General features: G+C 56.6%; 1 protein-coding gene across 3 annotated transcripts in view; it reads left to right on the top strand.

Annotated features, from left to right (window-relative positions):
- Window positions 1-14,079, top strand: part of EEFSEC (eukaryotic elongation factor, selenocysteine-tRNA specific) — a 252,343-nt gene that overhangs the window by 221,333 nt on the left and 16,931 nt on the right. The window contains exon 8 of one of the 3 annotated variants that reach the window (XR_007150177.1): window positions 146-234. The exons of the other annotated variants lie outside the window; for them this stretch is intronic. The gene's annotated coding sequence lies outside the window, so the exon portion shown is untranslated. The remainder of the gene's footprint in view (window positions 1-145; window positions 235-14,079) is intronic. 3 annotated transcript variants of the gene reach the window in all.

The raw sequence follows: 14,079 nt of genomic DNA, 5'->3' as shown, positions 1-14,079 counted from the left end.
CACCGTCACCTCTCCGCACAGACAACTCTGGATCTCAGCCGCATCCACCCTGGTGCACCGCTATGCAAGGAGCAACTCGGGGGCGGGGGGGGGGGGGGGTGAGGGTGTCTTTGTCTTTACACGTGCCGATTGCTCCTTGTTGAAGGAATGGGTGAGCGAGCATGCTGCTCCAGACGGTCACCTGGGTCACCCCGGTGGGCCTGAGAAATGGACTAGTTGAAGTCGCCGTTGCAGGTAACGGAACCTTGACTCGTTGACCCATGTGCCCGAAAAAGTCCAGCAGCGGTGCTCTGTTCTAGGCACAGCTTAGCTCTTAGATCCCAGTGTCCTCAGGTTCAGTCCTGCCCTCCCCCAGGTGGCTGTCCCCAGGCAGGCTTTCCCTTGAGTGGTCTTCCCTGCTGCAAGTCTAGTCAGGGGAGAGAGATTTTCTTCTAGTAGTCTCACCAAAGTGGAGCCCCACTCCCATTCCAAACCAGCACTGTGGCTGGAGGCGTGCACACGCCCGCTGGCCAGCCTGTGTCATGGCTCCTCCTGGCACCAAGGGTGGACCCTGCTTCCCCAGGGAAGATCAGGACCTGTTGCAAGCAGCAGAAACAAGTGGTCACTGCAAGCAGGCATGCCCAGTGATGCTGTCCTCGTGCTGGAACAGCCTTTCCCTCCCCGCCTCACTTCTTTCTGTTCAGCCTCAGGACAGCGTGAGATGCCCTTTGTAGGACTCCCTTAGCATCCTGGGCTTCCTCTTTCCCTGGGCCCCCTGGACTGCTCTGGCCTCTCACCTGTCTCCCTGGGTGCCTCCCCCAGGCTGAGATCCCCAGCCAAGGCTTCCTGGGTCCCCAGGGCCCCATGCAGGAAGCCCCGACTAAGCTCTGTCTTGTCAGCTGCATACATGGTGGCCTTTGAAAGACCCATGTCCTTTCGGCTGTTGCAAACCTTCCCTCTCCCCAGTCGCAGTGACTGGCCCGATCGCAAGGATAATGTCATTTATTCTCATCAACCCTGGCATGCTGACTTGTGAGGTAGGAAAGCAGTAAGGTATCAGAGTCTGCCAGTGGCCTAACCGGGTCTCTGACTGGGCAATGTTTGTGACTCTTGAGCAACAGGAGAGAATTTCCCATTAGAACTGTGGTCTGTATAGGTGATTGTTCTGGTCCTAGACCGCCCAACTGGCCTCCTCTCGTCCCAGCAGGGACACACAGTCTCACACACGGGGGCTATTTCCAAATGAGATGTTTTAGGTGGTTTGAAACAAAATCACAGCCTGTTTTTTATAACCTAAAAGTAACGGTAATATTCATTCAGGGAAATTTACATTTGAAGAAAAGTAACAAGGAGGGAAACAGGTCTCCCATACCCATCATTAATATTTTCACTTGGTTTCCTCTGCCTTTTCTTTGCAAAGGCTGCTTTTTATGTAATTGAGATGATACGATGTGCACAATCTTGTGTGGTGTTCCAATCAATATTATTATGCAAGCTTTTATTCTTGTTGCTGTATGTTACCCCGTAGTCTTCGGGGGGCTGAGCAGTGCACTAAGAGCCTGCGTTCTGACCTCAGACCAGAGCCTGGCCCACATTCCAGCACCTTTACTCACCAGGTCTATAATCTTGGGGAAGTGACTGGGCCTCTCCAAGCCTCGGTCCCCTCATCCATAAAATGGGGATAACAGGCATGCCCTACGTGGGTGCCCTGCGATCTGAGTGCACAGTAAAATGTACAAGCACGTGTTGCACTCAGCACAGTGCCCGGCACCCTTCAAGGGCACGATAAACCTCACTGTTGTCACCATTGCCGTGACCGTCATCTTAATGGTGTTGTGATGGCAGTCCCCGCCCCCACCCCCACCCTTGGCCGTACCACAGCCTACTGTGTTACACATTCAGGTGTTGACAACTCCTCTATCATAAATAACATGGCTGGGAACATCTTTGCGTATAAATCACTCTCTTAATATAGAGTGTTTTTCTTCAGATGGATGCTCGGAAGTTGAATTGCTCTGATTTTTAACAAGAAAAGACCTGTAAACATTTAAAATGTTCTTCAAAGCTCCTGGCAAAATGATCTCAGAAGTGGCCCATCATTTTATACTGCTGTCAGCCCTGTGCGAGGGCACCGGCTCTTTTGCCATCTCGCCAGCACGGGCTGCTCCTGTGTTGTTGATCCTTGCTCAGTTTGACCCATGAAAACCAGCATCTGGATGTTTTCATTTGCGTTTCTTTGGTAACTGTCTTGCCACATCTAAGTTTCTTTAAAGAGGTCTAGAAAAGAAGGTGAGTGGAGTAGAGGCTGTGGTTCACAGCCCGACATGCTCACAAGGATCTGCCAGAATTCCCCACTTTGCCTTCCTACCATGGGGTCTGAGTACCTCTTAGATGCCGACCCTCAGATACCCAGAGTGTAAGCTCTGTCTCCCCAAAGCCCTGCGCAGGAGTCTACCCAGACACACAACCCTTCATCCACTGTGGCTCCCACATCTCTGGTCCAAAGGTCTCTTTCACCCAACACAAATCCCTCAGTGCCAGAGCCCAGGCTCTGTCCTCAGCTGCTCAGTCCCCAGGCAGGCCAGCTGCGTCATGGGTGGGCAGCTCCATCAGTCCTCCGGCCAGGGCCCATGGAGGTGGTCTGAGACAGCGCAGGAGGGAGCCGGGGACTTGGGGCAGGGGGCTTCTCCGAGCCTTAAAGGATGAATTACCCTTTGCTAGACTCAAGAGCTGCCTGGGAGCCCCCTGAGGGCAGGAACCACGTCAGATCTGTGCACCTGCACATCCCCAGAGCTCTGCACACCTGAGGAAAGCAGGCAGGCCGGCACACCTGGCCAGCTGGGAGGCACAGAGGGAGGCAAGGAGATTTGGTATGAGGCTGGGGGGTGGGATGCCCGGGGCTCACCACCAGGCACTAGGGAGCCACCGAGGATGTTAGGCAGAGGAGGCCGGGATCTGAAATGCACTCAGGGATGATGAGGGTACTGGTGCTCCGAGGGCGCTGGCGGACTGCTGGGGAGCCCCTGACAGTTCACAGCAAGCACAGCAGAGCAGGCACAGGGCAGGAGGCTCCAGCAGCCCCCTGCGTCCCCAGGGCTCCAGACCGGTTGCTGGTCCACTGACAGCTGACTCCCCTTGTGGAGCTGACTCATCCCACAGGGGGCCCAGAGCCACCCTGTCAGGGATAGCTATGGACAGCCCCCAGTGACCTCGAGGGGAGGGTGGGCTCTGCCCTAGTCTCAGGCACTCCACTGTGTTGTGCTCCAGACTCTGAAAAGCACTTGGCTGGGAGAAAAGAGAGTTGAGGAGAGGTGAGGGGTGAGAGTAGAGGCTTCAGAAACTCCCTATAAAAATGAAAACAAGCCATCCGTCTTCCTCACTGGCGTCTTACCCCGACGGTGGCCTTTATGGATCTTGCCCCATGTCTGTGGGGAAGGCTGCTCTGAAACCTAACCCCGCAGCCAGCTAGCTGCTTCCAGCCCCCCGCTTTCTGGGAGGAACCGCCACTGACAAGGGCCAGCCTCTCCTGGAAGCCATCCTGATGGAGGAGGACCTCTCACCGAGAGCAGAGAGCACTTCGGGGTGCCTTTTTTCCCCCAAACCAATGACCAACCTCCTCCCCCTTTGGCCATCGAAGCATTTCAAAGCAATTGTAAAAATTATATGAACCCCATCGAAGACTGTTACAACAATGTTTATACCCGGTGTTTGAAACAAAGACAATGATATTATAAATAATTGTAGATGATGAAGATAGGCAAGGAAAAATAACATCATTAAAAGAATTTTACAAGACGGACCGTTCACAAAGATGGATGGAGTAACACAATACGTTAAAAATATCTGCAATTAACATAAACACAGCGCAGTGGACAGAAACCATCTGCCAGCCAGCCTCACCCTGGGCATGGTCCCATGTCGTCCACACAGGGTGGTACCAGGGGCTTCTTGCCGTGGCCACGGTGAGAAAGGAGCCCCTGGGAAGAGTTTGTCTGGGGCATGTGCCCTGGCAGCACACAGAGGCCTGTGGCCAGGGACCCCTCCATGTAGAAGGAACTCCATGAACAAAAGGGAAACTGAGGACTGAGGAAGTGTCTTCTTTGGGGTCATAGAGCTTCCTCCAGGAACCCTGCCCTGACCCCCAGCGAGATTGAGCCTCATCAGCTGTCCCTGTGGCTCCCACCGCTGCACAGCTCTGCGACCTTGTTTCCCCCATATGAGAAAGGGTCCTGTGGCTACTGGCGCCTCCCAGGCTGGGTGTGTCGGCAGCAAGGGGGTAGAGACTCGTGTGGTAGCAGGCGCCGAAGGCCCGGCTTGACTCAGCCACGGTCTCTCGTGGGCAGATAAAGAAGCCAAGGCCGGAGGAGCAGGTACCTAGGCAGGGGCAGAGACCACCCAGAGCACAGCTGTGGCGACTTCACATCTCACATCCCTGCACCTCTTTCTCCTTGTAATCAGTATTCGATGTTCTAAAAATAGAAATAAAATCTGTAAGCCTGAAACACTTAGGCCAGACAGAACAGAATGGACAGTCCTGAAACCAGCAAGAGCAAAGAGATGTGAGCGTCTGTCACCTGCTCCGGTCCCCCTCTCTTTTGTTGAGAACAGAAGATTGCTAATAAAGTGGAAGCCCTCCCACCCCCACTCCCCCACTCTCCCTGAAGGCAACATCCACCCCCCTAGGCTGGGGACCCCATGTCCATGTGCGTCTTTGTGCTCTGCCTACACACCGTTGCATCCAAACAGTGTCGACGGTTCCTGCGTGTTTCAGTGTTTCCATATCCGGTCTCACACTGAACCAAGTGTGGATGGGACTCTTGCTGTTCTAGGCCGCATTTCCAGGTGAGATTTGCGTGACTGCTGTGTGTTAGCCCAAAGTCCGAATGCACCGTGCTGGTGTGCCTGTCACCCGTCTCAGACGGGGGCCGTTTCCACTCTTGCCCTCCACTGAGCAGTGTCAGAGCATTTCTGTAGGCAGGCACAGGAGCGTGGTCGTCTGGTCCTAGAATGTGCAGAGCTACGGGCAGGGCCAGGGCCTGCCGGCTTCTCCTCTACCCTCACCCCACCACCCTTACCCCACTCACCATTTCCTGCCAGAGAAGAAGGCAGTCCCTGGGTTTTCGGAGGAACTTTCTCCCCGGATGCTTGTGTTCAGCCCAGGGTTCCTGGAAGCTCAGGATTGGCCCTAAATATCAGGACTTTGTGGGAATCCCTCCAGCCTCTCCGGGAGAACTGGGGGTTCCTCATCGGCTCTTGGAGGTGAAGGGAAGTCTGGGTGCTTAACTGGAAATTGAGCTCCTGGTTCACTCTGTCTGATTTCTGCCAAAGGCCGTTTCCCCTCTGTGACTTGGAGTCAGATCCCTGTGGGCTCCTAAGTCCTCTTGGTGGCCACTTCATAGATCCATAGCCTGTCGCCTTACCCAGAGGATGGGAAGTATGTGCAAATGAGGTGAGCTGGGATCTGGATGCACCTGTCAGTGCCAGGTGCATTGCTGGCCCTCCTCCACCCGTGTGCTCGTCTTTATTGTTGTTAGAAAGGGAATAGCCGCGTGCCACAGACTGGCCACCAGAGCCTTGCCTTGCCGCAGGCAGGGGGCGATTTCTCTGAGGCAAGGGTAGGCTTTGGTCAGGGAAAGACTGTTCTTTACATGCAGCTTGAGCAATGTAGGCTCTAGAGTCTGAGGCTTCTTCATTCATGTGTTGTTCACCTCTTCTGTGCCACGCCCTTGGCTCAGGCTAGAGACTCAATGGCAAGAGAAATTGCTCTGTCCCTGCCCTCTCGGAGATCCATAAAAGGGAGGGTCAGACAGCCCTGAGGTGGCACATACTTGCGGACAGATGGGCACTACAGAGGAAGAGGGCAGGTCTGACAGGGAAGGGCAGCTTCCTGGGGCCTAGGTGAAACCTGGAGGACTTTCGATGAAGCAGCATTACAGTGAGACCTGGCCCATGATCCAGAGTTTACTATCGTAGCCAGGAGGGGTCTGTGTAAAGGCCCCGAGGTAGGAAAGGCAGTGAACAGACGGGCAGGAGTGAGCCGTGGGAGATGCAGTGAGAGTGGTTGGCATGGCTCACTCCCACCAGGGCCTGGTGTGGACTTTGTCCACAGCCCCAGGACAGGAGAAGGCACTAGAGACAGGCCTGACCGTCTCTGTGAGGCCTCTTCCTGGGTGACTTCTGGCAACACCCTCGAGTCTCAGGGTCTCCCTTTCTCAGCGGGGGTCCTAACCCCCATGCCCGCGGATTGTTATGAAGAATAAAGCCCCTGATAGTCTTTGGCCTCCTGGTAAGCCCCCTGGGCTGCTACAGGAGAGAAATCTAAGGCCTCAAAGCGGAAAGCTCCCTTTAAACGCCTGGACCTTGAGGCGCGTCTCCCGGGAAAATAGGGTGCCAGCTGGAGGCTGGACCCGAGGCCCTGTGCCTGCCGAGGGCAGACACTGTAGCCAAGAGCCAGAACACGTGGCGGAGGAGGAGGCAGCATGCCCAGAGCTGAGATGCTGGCGGTCTTGGCCAGGCTGCGGGATGCAGGTCCCTGCCCACTGGTGCAGGCTCAGAGACAGGCCACCCTGCCTGCCATCCTGTCCCATGCCCCACTCCCACCTGAGAGCACGCAGGCCGGCAGGGGACCGTGTGGGCTGCACGTGTGTGCAGGTGCATCTGAGTCTCTGTGTCCACGGATGTGAGCGTGTGCCAGTGAGTGTGCATCCGTGTTAGTGAGCGTGAGGCTGTGCCAGGGTGTGTATGTTGTTTTTTTTTTTTTTTTTCACAGAAGGGAGGTGAGTGAGAGGCCAGCTTCCTGACAGGGCAGTTATAAAACATTCATAAAACTTTTATTGGACTTGCCACCCTTCCAGATAAATATTTTTCGATTTTATGGTCTTGTTTTAGGGCTCTGAGCTTAATCATGGCTTTGTAGCAGCCTTTAAAAAAAGTTAAATATCATTTTGGCAAAAGGAGCCCCCTTCCCCCTACCCCTGCCAAAGGCAGCCTGCACTCTGGCTCATAAATTCCCGCCACTCTCAACTCTTGCCCTTTCTCCCTCCGTGTCCTCACAGCCGTACGAGGGTGAACCTGAAAAAAAGAGCAAAGAGAGGGAAGAAGAAATAACCCCTACCCCTCTCCCTCCTGCTGCCCCACAGCCCCTCCCCAGCCTCATGGACAGTGGAGGGGGTGGGAGGCACTCGGCCCAGCTCACGGCCATCCACAAAAGGTGGCTGGCAGAGGGTGTGGGTGGGCACCGTCGGCTTCCTCCCTCAGAGGGGCAGCCGCCGTGGCTGGCAAGGGCAAGCTGGGCAGAGCTACCTCCCCTGGCCACACCAGCCTCCCTCCTGCCCCGTGAGGTCCCGTGTGAAGCCCCCGCAGGTGCCCCCCTCAGATGTTGGCATCTGGGCCTCAGATCGGCCTACCTGAGCACCCCTCCCAAACAGCACCCCCACCCTGGACCCGGTGCCGTCGCTCTTTGCTTTGTTGTATTTCTTTCACAGAACTCTCCGAAGCGTCCTCCTTCATTCATTTACTCATTGTAAGGCTGTCCCCATTACAAACATAACCTATACATTGCTGTGTCCCCCACTCCCAGAACAGGGTCAGGTGCACAGTAAGTACTCAGTAATTGAGATTTATGCTATGGGCTGAATGAATGGTGGACACCAGGGTGATAGAGTTTGTGGTGTAAGAATCAAAATGGCTAATACTGCTCCGACCTCGCTTTGTGCTGGACACTAATTCTAAGTGCTCTACATTCTAACTCACCTAGGCCTTGCAACAACCCCGTGAAGTAAGGTCTAGTGCTGTCCCCACTGTTGGGGTGAGGGCACTGAGGCACAGAGAGAGTCTGATGTCTTGCACAAAGCCACACAGCTTATCTGAGCCCAAACCAGGGTTCGGGTCCTAGCAGTCTGAGTGTGCAGCCTGAGCTCTGGCCATCACACCTGATTCCTGGGTGAGAACAAGCACAAGAAGGCATGTGCCCTTCGGGCCACCGCACCCTGGACTGAGCCCTGTCCAGCAGGCGTCGGCCAGTACTTGGGCCAGAAGCTCTGAGGCTGCAGGGCCAGGGGTGGGGGGCTCAGGCTCAGAGGCTTATCCCGCTGGATTGCCAGTTTGGGTGCCTACAGGGGACAGGCAGGTCACGGAAATGAGGGAGCCAGTCTCAGGTAACAGAGTGACACAGACTAGCTGGTGGGCCCACAGTGCAGCACAGCCTGCCCCACCCCACTGCCGCAGGCTGGGAATGTGAGGATAGGTCCTCCGGCTTTTCAAGACAAGCTAGAAATTCAGAATTGTATGTCACATGTCCTGCGTTTGCAGGTGAGTGAGTCATTCAAATATTTCAGAAATGCCGTGGAGGCTGGTTTCCACTCTCAGTCTGGCATTTTTCTCTTTTGTCTCTGATGAGAGTGTGAGCCCCAGGAAGGAGGGCCCAGGCACCTCTGTCTGCGGGCCCAGAGAAAGGCGATAGCTGGGGGAGAAGCCTTCTCAGAGGAGGTGGCACTGAGCTCAGCCTTGGGAGGTGGGAGGAATACTCTGGGGAAGGAACTTCCAGGCAGAGGGAGCCATGGCCGTGCTCGGGAGAGGGGACACTCTTGCTGCCCAAAGCGCTGGACAGGGCATGGGATGCTTTGATGCCTGAGGAGGTCAGGGCTCCCCCTGAGGGATGATGGGTCCATGAAGAGTCTTTGGCAGGAGCCCAATGAAGCCTCCAGTAAAATCTCACGGGCCACTTTGTGAGGGGTGTGGTCGGAGGGTCCAGGACGATGGCTTGGGTGGAGGGGGCAGAGAAAGATAATCAGCAGACAGACCAGACTCAGTGATCAAGTAGCTGTGGCAGTAAGGGGGATCACCAGGTGCTTGCTGGGAGAGAGTAGAGGGCGTGAATGCACCTGACGCTGGCGAGGAGATGCGTCCAAGGTTAAGAGCGTGTTGAGGGGCCGTGCCCAGAGAACAGAATGCCACTTCTTCATGCAGCTGCCGTTTCCCCAGCATCCGCTGCACCAAGCGCACCGGGGATTTTCTTACCCCTCCCCCGACAGGCCGGTGAGGGCTTCACAGAGGAAACGGTTGAGGGCCAAAGTGAGGGCACACCGCAGCGGCAATGGCAAGGCAGGGTCCCAGGCCTCCCAACACCCGCATGCCACCCCTGTGCTCCCTGGCAGCCCATATGGCATCTTGTTTGAATGTGTAAGCTCTTCCTACCGTTGTGACTTCTCCAAACCCCACGTTGCTCAGAGACCTGAGAAAGGGCCCTGGGTGGCAAAGGCACAGCTTCCATCGCATCTGCCCTAGCCCCAGCTCCCTTCTCTGGCATTTCCCTGGGCCGCCCCCGGGCGTGGTGCGCGGTCTGGATTCCTCCAGGCTCTCCAGACAGCCATCAGGGTTCACCATGGAAGAGCTGTTCAGACCTGAGACAAGACCTAGTTCAAGGGCCTGTAGGATGGGCCCAGGAAACTAGAACGCCCCCAGGACCAGGCAGGCAGCCCTGCCGAGTCCTGCGTCTGCGGTAGGGGGCACTGATTACAGGGCAGGAGACCCAGGCCCTCTCTAAGGAGCAGCCCCTGCTCACCTCAGGCCACTTGTTGCCCTGGGAATGGGGGCCCATGTCTTTACTTATTTGTTTGTTTGTTTGTTTCTAAAGTTTACTTATTTTGAGAGAGAGTGTGTGTGTGTGTGAGCAGGGGAGGGGTGGAGGGAGGGAGGGAGAGAGAGAGAGGGAGGGAGGGAGAATCCCAAGCAGGCTCCACACACAGCACAGAGCTTGACATGGGGCTCGATCCCATGACCCTGGGATCATGACTTGAGCCTAAATCAAGAGCCGACACTCAGCCAGCTGAGCCACCCAGGTGCCCTGGGGCCCACATTTTTAAATGTTGGCAACAGATCCACAATTTTTAAAGCACCTCCAGGGGCCACATTTGAGCTACGGAAAGCCAGATGTGGAGTGTGTAGGACTTCCTCAGTGAGCCCTGCACACATCAGCCCCCCGGTGTTGGCTGTGTCCCATGCACTGCCTTGTTGGCTTTTGAGTCCCTTCCTACCAAAGTCATTGGCTTTGAGCGTCTCATGTATAAGACATCAGAGTCTCACGCAGAGTCACAGCCAAGCTCTGAGGCTGGCCTCGAGCCCAGTACTCCCAACCCCCTGGCCCGCAGATGGACAGATGGACAGGAGGCAAGGAAACCGAGGCCCGGGGAATTGGCACTGACAGGCAGGTAGTGGGTAGTCCATAACGTTTTCTAATTAAATTAATAAGTTGATTTAAAGAAATAGGTAAAAGAAGTGGTGGCAAAGGCAGTGACATGGAAGAGACACTTGGGAAACCCTGGGTGGACCATCCACGAGTTTTGATGGTGATGAGAGACTCAGGTGGGCTTTAGAGGGCAGGTGGAATTTAGATCAGGGAGAAGAGGAGTGCCAGATGAGCTGGAGAGCAGGGCGCTGTAGCCCTTCTGCACACATCCCCAGGGGTGAAGGAGCCGCCCGGCACTGCCCACCAGTCCCCTGCAGCCCCCAGCCCACATTTCCCCCAGCCACGTGGGCAGGTGCATTTGGAATCTAGTGACAGCTGAGACCGGCAGGAAGGGCTGTGTGATGGCACGTGGCACCATGATTTCAGAGGGAAGTGGGCTCAGGGAGGGGTGGGGGGCTGCGGGCAGAGGGGCCAGGCCCTGGGTGCTCTTCTGCAGCCATCCGCAGCGCCTCCCTGACAGAGGGGGAGCAGACGCAGCCCGGAGCCTCCTACGCTGCCGTCTGCATGACAGCACAGGTGCCTGGCGCAGGGGCCCGTGGGTGGCCCAGCCACTCTCCTGGGCCCCCTTCCTCCTTCCCCGACTCTGGACCTTGCCATGGCACCGTGGGCACTGCAAGGGGGTTGGTTCAGATGTGGTTCCACCTCGGGAAGCGGGCAGCGGCCCTGACCCTTCTTCCCCGTGCACGCTTGGGTTTTCCTTGGATAAAAAACGCCCCCGGATCCTAGCAGTTGTCATTGTTGTAGTCTTTAAGAAAACCAAGTAAAAATCCTCCTCCAAGTGACTGAAATGACGATGCCGTGTGGCCAAACGTGTGGGGCCGTGTCTACCCCAGCTGAGGAAACTAAATGCCGGTTTGGCATTTAAGACGGTCCCTGGCTTCCACTGGTGTCACCTCTCCCGGAGTGAGAGAGGAGGGCCATCCTGAATCACGTCTGCTTGGTCCTGGGCGGGCAGGGCCCTGCCGGCGCTACTGAAACCTTCCCTGTCAGCCGAGCAGAGCTGAAAGGAAAGCCCTGCCCAGTGCCACCATCGCATTTACCCTTTCCACTACCCCCGTGGCGACGACCATCGTCCTCAAGAGTCATGAAGCTGGCCTGAGGCCGCCCAGCACCAGCCCATTGTCCAGGGGCTTGCAGGCCTCATCCACACAGCACAGAGGACTCCCTGGAAGAGGTGGTCTTGGCGGGCTTAGGAGAGGCATTGGGCCCGAGGAAGGTCAGGATCACAGACCTGGAGGCTTAAGTAGGGTGTGTGGGTCTGGTGGCTGGGAGGTAAATAGAAACGAGGTAATCTGGGAGGCAGGAGACTCTGGGTCCACCCAGTCTGTGAGGACAGAGGCCCACCCAACCATTTCCCCAGGACCCGGACGCCCCTGAAACTTGGCAGCAGTGATTTGGGCTGGCACTCCCACATTCTCCCCTCCCTGTTACGCTCAGCACTGGAAATCGCCAGTACAGGGGTCACTTGGGGACAATGAGCAAAGCCCTGGTCCTTTGTCAAGGACAGAACTCCTCTCTGTCCCTCCCACTCCTAGGACCCCTGGAGCCCCTCTCAAAGCCTCAGTGGGGCCCGGCACTCCCAGCCTCTGCACCGCATCTGCCAGTCTGACCCACTGGGCACAGGGTCAGCATCTTGGGTGGCTTCCTGCCAGGCCTGGAAGCCTCCCGCTTTCCAGCTCCTGCTGCCAGTGCTTGGGCCTGGCCCCCCTCAGGGGCTTAGCCACAGCCCACCCACCTACCTGTGGGTGGGGGCAGGGGGGGGGCATCATTGTGCTCCCTGGAGGTGGGGGGTAAGCTCACAGTGACCTTTGATGGCGATAGCCAGAGGGGTCATTGTCCCCAAGAAGGGATCTGGGAGAGGACACCGTTGACCCCTTCTTTCCACAGCTCTCTTCTCTGACTTGCCACAATGCATTTATTCACTCTGTCATTCGTTCATTCAGACATCGGCCCCAGCGGCTTCTCGTGGCTCACAGCCTCTAGGCCTGAGCAGCGGGCCAGCCTTGCCAGACTCCTCACCCTCCCTGCCCCGCCACACCAGCTTCAAGCAAGTCAGTTCCTTCCAAGCTCCCGCCTCTTTCCTTCCCATGGCTTCCTCGTGTACCTCCTTCAGGTCTCGGCTTAAAATACCACCCAGAGGCCCCCACCGTGGTCTCCCTGCGTCAGTCGGTACCTCACAGCCCTCACACTCACCGCACCCTGCTGTCTCTTTCCCGGCAGGTGAGAGGCGTGCCGTTGCCAAATGGTGAGAGCACGGTTCTCAGGCCCAAGCCAGTCAAGATTCCAGCTCCACCACTTACTTAGCTGTGTGTTCTTGGGCAGATGACTTCGCCTCTCTGGACCTCCGTTGCCTCATTTCCAAGTTAGGAGAAATCATAGGACTTCCCCATAGGGTTGCTGTAGCTAAACAGACTAATGGAAGAGCACATTCAGACAAGAACATAAGCAGCAAAGCTATAGCACTTGTTAGCTTCTGATGTTATGGTCTGTTCCCCCAGTCGTTGCTGGGTGTGACCCCTGTAAGCCCCATGAGAACAGGGAACCAAATCAACACGCTCTGGTAGACGTCGAGTAAATGCCTGTTCCAGACCCTGCACAGGCCTGGGGCTAGGTGGTGAGTGCCTTACCGTCCTACCTCTCGAGGAACTCACGGCCCAGAGGGAAGGCTCTGCAAAGGCACGCGGGCAGATGCAGACTGAGAAGGGCCGTGGGTCTTTCCAGAAGGCGTCCAGAGGAGCAGCCCTCACAACGTAGCTGGAAAAGCCAACAGGATGGCCCAGGGTATATTGGGTGGGCCCCAGTGGTGTGGCTGAAGCCAGAGGTGGGCTTCACTGGAACCCTGGGGGCTGGCAGACCGGGCCCAAGAGCTCGGAACTCATCCAGAGGTGAGAGGGGCTGGAAGGAGCACCCACCACAGGCTCACTGCTTTCCAGTGAGGGACCAGCCTGGCCTGGCCTCCCCGCAGTGCAGTGCCCCCCCACCCGGGCTTCTCCTCATTGACTGTGTGTTTTCACGTGGCATGGCTAGTGTGTCTAGCTGAGAGAGGACAGCCCTGCCATGTCTAGGTGCCCATGCCCTTTCAGCAGGACCTTGAAACCCAGTCTAGAAAACAAAGTGGAAGGGGGTAGGGGGGCATCCAGTCTGCTTTTCTGATTTAAGGCAGAGGATCCCCCGGGCTGATGGTCTGTGGTACAATCTTCAGGATCTCCCCAGTCCACTTGACACCGCCCTTTTCTGTATTGTGGGATCAGAACCCTCAGGAGCTTGGGAGCCTATCCTGCACAGTGGGACGCGTCCCAGAGCAGGCGGAACCAGAGAGGACAGTCAGCTTGAGCTGCCACTTAGAGGCCAAGTCAGCCGGGCGGGGGACTGGGAAAGGCCTTCTGGGTGGGGGGCTGGCAGGAGCTGAGGGCTAAGGCCATTTGCTATGTCCATTGACTGAGTGGACTGGAGAGATGGTCCACTGGGGAGGAGCTGCAGGCTGGGGTCATTTGTAACCCATCTACAGAGGGAACACAGGGGCTTTGGTGGCAAGGGGGCTTAGCACCACCTGATGATTGATACTTGTCCAACAGGGACATGGAGGGCATCGAACCCACACGCGGTCTCCACCATCTGCTCCTACCTGGCACCCTCCCAGCCATCTGGGACGCATATTCCATTCGGCCCTAGTTGCTAGACGACGAGCCAGCCCATCGAGCTCACGTGGCCATCCTGAGTCACACGGTGGTCAGTGGCAAAGCCATCCCTCACCCCGGGAGCTTGGGAACCAACCCCACACTCCTGCAAGGGGTTGGCTGCCCGGTCACAGGAGGCCCCAGCATATACACATGGCCCGCTTACGGGAAGATCGG

Source organism: Prionailurus viverrinus, chromosome A2 (genome assembly GCF_022837055.1).
Source record: "Prionailurus viverrinus isolate Anna chromosome A2, UM_Priviv_1.0, whole genome shotgun sequence".
Lineage (NCBI taxonomy): Eukaryota > Metazoa > Chordata > Mammalia > Carnivora > Felidae > Prionailurus > Prionailurus viverrinus.
Note: the sequence above shows the minus strand (reverse complement) of the source record. Positions and strands in the feature narration are given on the sequence as shown.